This window comes from Aquarana catesbeiana, linkage group LG05, assembly GCF_042186555.1.
Source record: "Aquarana catesbeiana isolate 2022-GZ linkage group LG05, ASM4218655v1, whole genome shotgun sequence".
In the NCBI taxonomy this organism is placed as follows: Eukaryota; Metazoa; Chordata; class Amphibia; order Anura; family Ranidae; genus Aquarana; species Aquarana catesbeiana.
Genome location: NC_133328.1, coordinates 184,867,455 through 184,878,677, shown reverse-complemented (window position 1 = coordinate 184,878,677; position 11,223 = coordinate 184,867,455). Strand labels below are relative to the sequence as shown.

The 11,223-nt window shown below is 45.9% G+C and overlaps 1 non-coding gene across 1 annotated transcript; it reads right to left on the bottom strand.

Moving 5' to 3' along the window:
* Positions 1-2,858: 2,858 nt before the first annotated feature.
* On the bottom strand, positions 2,859-2,930 carry TRNAD-AUC (transfer RNA aspartic acid (anticodon AUC)). The gene has a single exon. It is a non-coding gene; the product is annotated as a tRNA-Asp (tRNA).
* Positions 2,931-11,223: the final 8,293 nt, after the last annotated feature.

The window sequence follows — 11,223 nt, the reverse complement described above, 5'->3', positions numbered from 1 at the left end:
GATTCACGATTCGAATGGAGTTTTTTTTTTTTGGACACAGCGACGGTCCTGAAGAGCTGCGGGCAGGAGTTTTTAGGCGAGGCCGCGGCTTAGGGGACTAGGCCAAAGCTGCGGTCTCACCTAAAACTCCTGCCCGCAGCTCTTCAGGACCGGCGCGGGGTGGAAAAAAAAAACAACTTGCTTTGAATCGATTTGACCTCTCGACTCAGTTCAAGATTTAAATCGATTTTTTTTCCCCAGCCCTACTACAAAGAAAAATTTCTCTGTTAAATTTAAAACGCAGAACTTTACTGTCATATCCATTCCCTTCCCTCCGTTCCTCTTCCACGTCGTTTTCTACAGAGCTCCGGCGTGTGTGCAGATGTGCTGCTGGCTTCTGTCAGACCACAAATACTTGGCAGAGTACCTTGCGCATGCTCTGCGGGTTTTCTGCCCATGTGCACAGCACTGCCAGTTGTGTTATATGGGCACTATTTGCACAGATGTACTATACACGGCCTCCTGGGATAGTGGAGACTTAGCAATTCCAGGGGCAGTGAGGCCGTTTTAGGCTGAAAAGCAGTACCGTATATACTCGAGTATAAGTTGACCCGAATATAAGCCGAGGCACCTAATTTTGCCACAAAAAACTGGGAAAACGTATTGACTCGAGTATAAGCCTAGGGTGAGAAATGCACAGCTACTGTAAGTGGAAAAGAGGGTCGCCAATGCAATGGGTTATTCTTGGGGATATAGGGAGGGATAGTATTGGGGTTACAGGGAGGGTTATTCTTGGGGATATAGGGAGGGATAGTATTGGGGTTACAGGGAGGGTTATTCTTGGGGATATAGGGAGGGATAGTATTGGGGTTACAGGGAGAGTTATTCTTGGGGATATAGGGAGGGATAGTATTGGGGTTACAGGGAGGATTATTCTTGGGGATATAGGGAGGGATAGTATTGGGGTTGCAGGGAGGGTTATTCTTGGGGATATAGGAAGGGATAGTATTGGGGTTACAGGGAGGGTTATTCTTGGGGATATAGGGAGGGATAGTATTGGGGTTACAGGGAGGGTTATTCTTGGGGATATAGGGAGGGATAGTATTGGGGTTACAGGGAGGGTTATTCTTGGGGATATAGGAAGGGATAGTATTGGGGTTACAGGGAGGGTTATTCTTGGGGATATAGGGAGGGATAGTATTGGGGTTACAGGGAGGGTTATTCTTGGGGATATAGGAAGGGATAGTATTGGGGTTACAGGGAGGGTTATTCTTGGGGATATAGGGAGGGATAGTATTGGGGTTACAGGGAGGGTTATTCTTGGGGATATAGGAAGGGATAGTATTGGGGTTACAGGGAGGGTTATTCTTGGGGATATAGGGAGGGATAGTATTGGGGTTACAGGGAGGGTTATTCTTGGGGATATAGGGAGGGATAGTATTGGGGTTACAGGGAGAGTTATTCTTGGGGATATAGGGAGGGATAGTATTGGGGTTACAGGGAGGATTATTCTTGGGGATATAGGGAGGGATAGTATTGGGGTTACAGGGAGGGTTATTCTTGGGGATATAGGAAGGGATAGTATTGGGGTTACAGGGAGGGTTATTCTTGGGGATATAGGGAGGGATAGTATTGGGGTTACAGGGAGGGTTATTCTTGGGGATATAGGGAGGGATAGTATTGGGGTTACAGGGAGGGTTATTCTTGGGGATATAGGAAGGGATAGTATTGGGGTTACAGGGAGGGTTATTCTTGGGGATATAGGGAGGGATAGTATTGGGGTTACAGGGAGGGTTATTCTTGGGGATATAGGAAGGGATAGTATTGGGGTTACAGGGAGGGTTATTCTTGGGGATATAGGGAGGGATAGTATTGGGGTTACAGGGAGGGTTATTCTTGGGGATATAGGAAGGGATAGTATTGGGGTTACAGGGAGGGTTATTCTTGGGGATATAGGGAGGGATAGTATTGGGGTTACAGGGAGGGTTATTCTTGGGGATATAGGGAGGGATAGTATTGGGGTTACAGGGAGGGTTATTCTTGGGGATATAGGGAGGGATAGTATTGGGGTTACAGGGAGGGTTATTCTTGGGGATATAGGGAGGGATAGTATTGGGGTTACAGGGAGGGTTACTCTTGGGGATATAGGGAGTGATAGTATTGGGGTTACAGGGAGGGTTATTCTTGGGGATATAGGGAGGGCTAGTATTGGGGTTACAGGGAGGGTTATTCTTGGGGATATAGGGAGGGATAGTATTGGGGTTACAGGGAGGGTTATTCTTGGGGATATAGGGAGGGATAGTATTGGGGTTACAGGGAGGGTTATTCTTGGGGATATAGGGAGGGATAGTATTGGGGTTACAGGGAGGGTTACTCTTGGGGATATAGGGAGTGATAGTATTGGGGTTACAGGGAGGGTTATTCTTGGGGATATAGGGAGGGCTAGTATTGGGGTTACAGGGAGGGTTACTCTTGGGGATATAGGAAGGGTTAGTATTGGGGTTACAGGGAGGGTTATTCTTGGGGATATAGGGAGGGATAGTATTGGGGTTATAGGGAGGGTTAGTGTTAGAGAGAGCTATATAGTATATAGTAAATACTATATAGTAAACAGCAGGCTTTTTTTCAGCCAAGTTGCTAAGGATAGCCTAGAAAATACCTGAAAATGAGCTGAGTGCTCCACCTACTGGCTGAAAATGAGAATACAAAACAATCATTTTCTTGTGTAAAAAAATATATTATTCAAAATGCTTAAGAAAACACATACATAAACACATTCCTTTTGATTTAAATTTTATTCCATCAGCATTTAATTTGCACAGCAGATTTCTCCCTGGGGACACAAAGTGGTTAGCGGTCGAGGCAGCCATGTTGGCAATTGCGTTGGCCGGGAATCGAACCCGGGTCAGCTGCTGGATAAGCAGCTATGCTCACCACTGCACCACCAACGCGAGGAAAGTTTTTGAAGTGTGGGAGGAAAAAACCTGGGAATGGGGAGGTGAGGATGACGCTGGATCCCAGTGCTGCAAATATGTCTGGTCTTGTCACAGTGGCAACATATAGCAGCTTACCAATTCCTCTGTGATACGTATCATTGTTGGGTAGCAAGTTTTCTCCTTCAGTGCTCTTTCGATAGCCTGGTTCCATAGACATTTCACTTCCTTTGCATATTGCATATGGAATTGTTGCAAGATTTCGCAGATTTTCTGAGAACTTCCATCTTTTTCTCTCTCTATTTGGATACCCAGATTGTAGCTAATGTCCCCAAGTTCTTTGATTTCAAAATTTTCTTTCAGCTTGTGAACTATCTGATTGTAATCCCCTTCTTGTTCAAAACAGGTTATAAATGTCATCAACATAGATAAGGATGTATATCCATCTGTCTTCTTGATTCCTGGAGTAGAGACGGGGGTCTGCTTTACATCTTGAGAATCCCTCTTTAGTAAGTACTTTGTTCACTTTCGCATTCCACATCCTTGCAGATTGTATAAGACCGTAGATGCTCTTCTGATGTTTACACACAAGGTTGTCCCCTTTCTCAAACCCTGGTGGTCGCTCTATCTAGAGATCTTCCTTAATGTCTCCATGTCTAGGTATTTCACTTGCATGCCCTTTCTGGCTGCAATGCTAAGAAGTGCTCTGATGGTGGAGTGAAAGTTTCGTCATAATCTTCACCAAATTTCTGAGAGCAACCCTTGGCAACTAGTCTGGCTTGGTATTTGTGGATATTCCCAGGGCCAGATTTGCCACAAGGCCACCAAGGCCAGGCCTCGGAGCGGCAGTGGTGCAGGGGCGGCGCCGCTCCTGCGGCGACTTCGCGGCCACCCCCCCTTTCGGGCTGCCCGTTAAAGTCGATTAAGGGCACCGGTACCCTTAGAAAAGATGGCCGCGAGCCGCCCACTACTGCGCATGCGCTGTTCCGAAGCGGCCGGGCTTGGGAAGGCTCGTACATGCACGGCCGGGCAGCACATGCGCAGTAGCGTGATTGCGCCACCCGGCACCATTTTTGAAAAGATCGAGAAGTAATGTCAGCGGTGCGGCGGCGGTGGAGAGAGGTGACATCTCTCATTGCCCGCACCGCTGTTCCACCCTCCTCCATCTGATGGCAGCCAGGCAGCGTGGCAAGTGACATCAACATCTGGTGGCAGCCAGGCAGCGTGGCAAGTGACATCTCCATTTGGTGGCAGCGTGGCAAGTGACATCAACATCTGGTGGCAGCCAGGCAGCGTGGCAAGTGACATCTCCATCTGGTGGCAGGCAGCGTGGCAAGTGACATCTCCATCTGGTGGCAGCCAGGCAGCGTGGCAAGTGACATCTCCATCTGGTGGCAGGCATAGTGGCAAGTGACAAGCGATGGTGGCAAGTGACACGCTCAGGGCTCCCAATGATTCTGCATTATGGTGAGTTGAACCATTTCATTTTACATTACAATGTAATGATAGAAATAATGTGTTTCAATCATCCTGACTCCTGACACCATACCAACCTTGGTGCCGGGGATGATTGAAGCACTAACACCAGCCATTGCCCTGAAAAATTGCCTGGGAGATGTATAAACCTCGAAGTGGACTTTTCCTGGCTCTCTCTGGGACACTCTGCTACAGTGCGTATTAGTCCTGGTTTGCATTGGAATTTGTTGCTAGACATGGAAACAAACTCTTGAAGTTTCTCTGATAGTAGCTAATGTTCCCAAGTTCTTTGATTTCAAAATTTTCTTTCAGCTTGTGAACTTTCTGATTGTAATCCCCTTCTTGTTCAAAACAGGTTATAATGTCATCAACATAGATAAGGATGTATATCCATCTGTCTTGATTCCTAGAGTAGAGACCCCCGTCTGCTTTACATCTTGAGAATCCCTCTTTAGTAAGTACTTTGTTCACTTTCACATTCCACATCCTTGCAGATTGTTGAAGACCGTAGATGCTCTTCTGATGTTTACACACAAGGTGCACCCACTGACACCATTGTTGGTGGTTATTATTGCGTCCAACTGACCTCTTATCCTTTACAAGCAAGGAAGCTTCCATCTTCATTTCTGTTTGATCTGCAGTTCTCATGGTGTTATATAGGTGACCAGCCATGACACCAGCCATATGATATGTTTATAGTTTGGTTGAAAGCAACCTGTTCTTCTTTAAAAGTGCCCTACAATATGATAAAAAGTACTTTGTTTTCTCTATAGTTGTTCCAATCCCTTTGGTATTTTTAGGTTTTTTATGTTTGATGTCTTTATCAGCTTTAGCCAAAAACCTTTGTATTTGAGCAGATTTTTCTTTGTATTCTGACGTATCTTTGAATGGGCTCCATTTTTCTTTTAATTCAGCTATTTTTGTGGCTATTTTTTGGAGTTGGAGCAGTGTGACCGCATGCAAACGGAGGTGTACCAGAGTCACAGGGTCTAAGGAGCCACCTGGTCTTCACCAGAGCCACTGGAGGTGTGGATGTTGCGCTGCAAGGCAGCTCCCAGGTTGCGGCTCTCTAGCACACCCGTGCGGGCACATTGCATCCAAATAGGCGTAATACTACCTAGGTCCAGGTATTATTGTGTCCACTGACACCATTGTTGGTGGTTAATATTGCTTCTACTGACCTCTTATCCTTTACAAGCAAGGAAACTTCCATTTTTATTTCTGTTTGATCTGCAGTTCTCATGGTGATCAGCCATGATACCAGCCATATGATGTGTTTATAGTTTAGTTGAAAGCAACCTGTTCTGCTTTAAAAGTGCTCTATAATATGATAAAAAGTACATTTGAAAATTGATAGTCCTTCAGTCTGTTAGATACCATGCTGCCAGGTTCTGACAACTGGCTAGGTGCTCTGCCACCTGGCTGAGTGCCCTGCTGTTGGGGTCTGGAAGCAGGCTGAGTGCCCTGCTGTTGGGGTCTGGAAGCAGGCTGAGTGCCCTGCTGTTGGGGTCTGGGAAGCAGGCTGAGTGCCCTGCTGTTGGGGTCTGGGAAGCTGGCTGAGTGCCTTGCTGTTGGGGCCTGGAAGCTGGCTGAGTTTCCCGCAGGTCAGATCCTTTAACAAGTACAACATTTGGAACTTGCAGCTCCACAGGGCAGAAAATATCCCAATGCTGGGATCCCATGGACCATCTGCAGGCTTAACGTGGAGTCCCCTAACCCATACTGCTTTTCATTTTACCAGTCACCCAGGTCTTTCCAAGGAATTGGTTCCCCAGCATAGGTCCCCTAAACACCTCTACTACTGGAGCTGTAAGTGTATTTTAACAGTCACCCAGGTCTTACCAAGACATTGGTTCCCCAGAAAAGGTCCCCTAATGCCCTTGGAGTGGCTGGGGCACACATTACAACTGGATCAGGACAAACTTTAGATAGAAATCTGCCCTTACCCAGAACACCTCTACTACTGGAGCTGTAAATTTAAGTTTTTTTTTTAACAGTCACCCAGGTCTTACCAAGACATTGGTTCCCCAGAAAAGGTCCCCTAATGCCCTTGGAGTGGCAGAGGCACACATTACAACTGGATCAGGACAAACGTCAGATGGAAATCTGCCCTTACCCAGAACACCTCTACTACTGGAGCTGTAAGTGTAAGTATATTTTAACAGTCACCCAGGTCTTACCAAGACATTGGTTCCCCAGAAAAGGTCCCCTAATGCCCTTGGAGTGGCAGGGGCACACATTACAACTGGATCAGGCCGAACTTTAGATAGAAATCTGCCCTTACCCAGAACACCTCTACTACTGGAGCTGTAAATTTAAGTTTTTTTTTTAACAGTCACCCAGGTCTTACCAAGACATTGGTTCCCCAGAAAAGGTCCCCTAATGCCCTTGGAGTGGCAGAGGCACACATTACAACTGGATCAGGACAAACGTCAGATGGAAATCTGCCCTTACCCAGAACACCTCTACTACTGGAGCTGTAAGTTTAAGTATATTTTAACAGTCACCCAGGTCTTACCAAGACATTGGTTCCCCAGAAAAGGTCCCCTAATGCCCTTGGAGTGGCAGGGGCACACATTACAACTGGATCAGGCCGAACTTTAGATAGAAATCTGCCCTTACCCAGAACACCTCTACTACTGGAGCTGTAAGTGTATTTTAACAGTCACCCAGGTCTTTTCAAGACATTGGTTCCCCAGCAAAGGTCCCCGAACACTCTTGGAATCGCAGAGGCACACATTACACCAGGACAAAATTCAGATGGAACTCTGCCCTTACCCCGAACACCTCTACTACTGGAGCTGTAAATAAAAAGCAGAAATCTGGACCACCAGGCTTTGACACAACCTAAGCAAATGGCGCATGAAATTTGACTACAGGAATCTTGGACCAAACGGGTAACCCATGCCAGGCATGCAACATGCATGGAGATGCAGAGGTATTAGACCTCTGGAGTTGGTGATATCTTGACCCTAGTACCAGAGACTGACTGGGCAGCAGGCACAAAACTAGCAGAGGCAGACTGGGCAGCAGGTGGTATGTAAGCAACATCAGGCTTGTCAGCAGATAAAGGATCAGTGGCATATGGCTGGGCAACAGGTTAAATAACAATGGATTCAAGCTGGATAGCAGGTAAAGGATTAGTAGTGTCAGCATGAACAGTAGAAGATCAGTGGCACCAGATTTGATAGCTGGTGGCGTATCCATGAAGTCAGGCTGGTCAGCGGGTAAAGGATCAGTGGAATCTGGCTGGGCAGCAGGTGAAGTACCAATGGATTCAAGGTGGATAGCAGGTAAAGGATTAGAAGTGTCTCTATGTGCTGGGGAGAGAGGGAGGAAAGGAGGCTCTGTGCACTCCTTTCTTTCTTTTTCTTTTTTTTTTTTCTTTCTTTTTTTCTTTTTTTTTTCTTTCTTTTTTCTTTCTTTCTTTCTTTCTTTCTTTCTTTCTTTCTTTCTTTCTTTCTTTCTTTCTTTCTTTCTTTCTTTCTTTCTTTCTTTCTTTCTTTCTTTCTTTCTTTCTTTCTTTCTTTCTTTCTTTCTTTCTTTCTTTCTTTCTTTCTTTCTTTCTTTCTTTCTTTCTTTCTTTCTTTCTTTCCTTCTTTCTTTCTTTCTTTCCCCGCCCCTTATGACATCACCGCCCGAGGCATGTCACCACCAAAAGCAGCAGCATGTGTCACCACCAAATGCAGCAGCATGTGTCACCACCAAATGCTGCAGCTTATGTCACCACCAAATGCTGCAGCTTATGTCACCACCAAATGCAGCAGCTTATGTCACCACCAAATGCTGCAGCTTATGTCACCACCAAATGCTGCAGCTTATGTCACCACCAAATGCTGCAGCTTATGTCACCACCAAATGCTGCAGCTTATGTCACCACCAAATGTTGCAGCTTATGTCACCACCAAATGCTGCAACCTATGTCACCACCAAATGCTGCAGCTTATGTCACCACCAAATGCAGCAGCTTATGTCACCACCAAATGCAGCAGCTTATGTCACCACCAAATGCTGCAGCTTATGTCACCACCAAATGCTACAGCTTATGTCACCACCAAATGCTGCAGCTTATGTCACCACCAAATGCTGCAGCTTATGTCACCACCAAATGCAGCAGCCTATGTCACCACCAAATGCTGCAGCTTATGTCACCACCAAATGCTGCAGCTTATGTCACCACCAAATGCTGCAGCTTATGTCACCACCAAATGCAGCAGCTTATGTCACCACCAAATGCTGCAACTTATGTCACCACCAAGTGCAGCAGCTTATGTCACCACCAAATGCTGCAACTTATGTCACCACCAAATGCAGCAGCTTATGTCACCACCAAATGCTGCAGCTTATGTCACCACCAAATGCTGCAGCCTATCTCACCATCAAATGCTGCAACTTATGTCACCACCAAATGCAGCAGCTTATGTCACCACCAAATGCTGCAGCTTATGTCACCACCAAATGCTGCAGCCTATCTCACCATCAAATGCTGCAACTTATGTCACCACCAAATGCAGCAGCTTATGTCACCACCAAATGCTGCAGCTTATGTCACCACCAAATGCTGCAGCCTATCTCACCATCAAATGCTGCAACTTATGTCACCACCAAGTGCAGCAGCTTATGTCACCACCAAATGCTGCAGCTTATGTCACCACCAAATGCTGCAGCCTATCTCACTATCAAATGCTGCAACTTATGTCACCACCAAGTGCAGCAGCTTATGTCACCACCAAATGCTGCAGCCTATGTCACCACCAAATGCTGCAACTTATGTCACCACCAAATGCTGCAGCTTATGTCACCACCAAAAGCTGCAGCCTATCTCACCATCAAATGCTGCAACTTATGTCACCACCAAGTGCAGCAGCTTATGTCACCACCAAATGCTGCAGCTTATGTCACCACCAAATGCTGCAGCCTATCTCACCATCAAATGCTGCAACTTATGTCACCACCAAATGCAGCAGCTTATGTCACCACCAAATGCTGCAGCTTACACCAAATGCAGCAGCCTGTGTCACCACCAAAGCAGGCGAATATAAGAAACGCACATGAATATAAGAAAAGCACACAAATATAAGAAAACCACACAAATATAAGAAAAGCACACAAATATAAGAAAAGCACACTGATAAAAACTGGCTCATGTGCGCCCAGCCTGAAGGGGTGTGAACAAGACTTAGGCAATTGGGAAAAACTGAACATTTGGCTCTATGATGTTGTCATGAGCCTCCTCATAATACAGGGCCAGGGTGTAAGTCCACTGTCCTGTCTCTCTGGTGGTAGAAATATGTCACATAGGTGTTGCTGCGCCTCTGGCTCTATGACGTTGTTATGAGCCTCTTCATGGTACATCGGCCATGGTGTAAAGAGATTCTCCTGGCTGTATGCCGTTGGGAAGAAGTCCTGTGGTGGCTCCTGAATCTGACTAACTCTCTTGCAGCCAAAGTCATAGATATTATTCTGCTCCTCTGGCTCTATGAGGTTGTTATGAGCTTCTTCATGGTACATCGGCCACGGTGTAAAGAGATTCTCCTGGTTGTATGCCATTGGGAAGAAGTCCTGAGGTGGCTGCTGAATCTGACTAACTCTCTTGTAGCCAAAGTCATAGATATTATTAGGCTCCTCAGGCTCTTTTGGGTTCTTATGAGCCTCCTCGTAATGCATTGGCCAGGGTGTGAAGAGATTCTCCTGTCTGACCGCTGGTGGTGGCTGATAAACGACCATTAGCTCTGCCAATTGTTGAAGAGCATCTTTATAATGGTTCTCCATTGGAGTCGGTACTGGTCTCTGGATCTTCAATGATAATATTGGATCCCAGTCCATTGGTTCCTCCCTCTGAAGCTCACTCTCATCACTACAGTCAGCGAAATTAGGCTTCTCTGGCGATGATGGTGGAGGTGAAAATAACTCCATTGGTGACATCATCAAACTGTCGCTCATGTATGAAAAGCCTGTGAAATACTCCTGCTCATATGGTGATATTGGAGCCTCCCGGTCCAGGGTTTTGATAAATTCATTCAATGGCATGCTGTTATTTGATGGTTCCTCATAAATCTAGAAAGAGAAAAAGACATTCATTACTATTTCTAATTGATACAGAGAATGGTAACAAAGTATGGTGAACCCCACCCCCGAGGTGCAGCAGATTTCACCAAGCACGCTCCTTCCACCCTAGCTCCCTCTAGTGGTCAGATGACATACACAATAATCATCTCCAATACTAAACAGAAATCATTCAGACCAGGCCGTATGATTGTATAGTGATCACAAATTCATATACACCGGTCTGAAAAGTCTGGTAAAACAAATGTCTTAGATGGGGAAGAGCCTGCTGCTGAAAATCTCCCCTCCCCCTCCAATGTGTTTGGACTCTATTATCTGTATACTTACTGGTTCAGATTCAGGTGGCTCGTCTGACTTTCTTCCCTCTAACTCTGCCCAGTCGATAGTCTTGAAGAACGGATGGCTCCTGATGTCACTGACTAGATGGTTTCGGCCCTCTTGGTCTTTCCACAGAAGCTGTAATGAAGAATGAAATATAAAGAGATGCTGCATGACCAATAACAATATCTGAGCAATAGAGGAGCTGAGGCTCTCTGTAACTTACCCTAACTAAGAGGTTATGGAGGTCAGGGTCCATACCCTCCTCAAAATCGGGCTCCATATAAATCATTTTCATCTTTATTTGTTCCCAGTCGTCAGTACTGGTGATGAAGGGATGTTTGCCAAACGCCATCTTGTATACTATAACTCCAAGGGAGAAATAGTCAACCATGCTGAAATAATCCATTTCTTGCAAGACCTGAAGAAACATAAGAGAAAAAGGGATGAG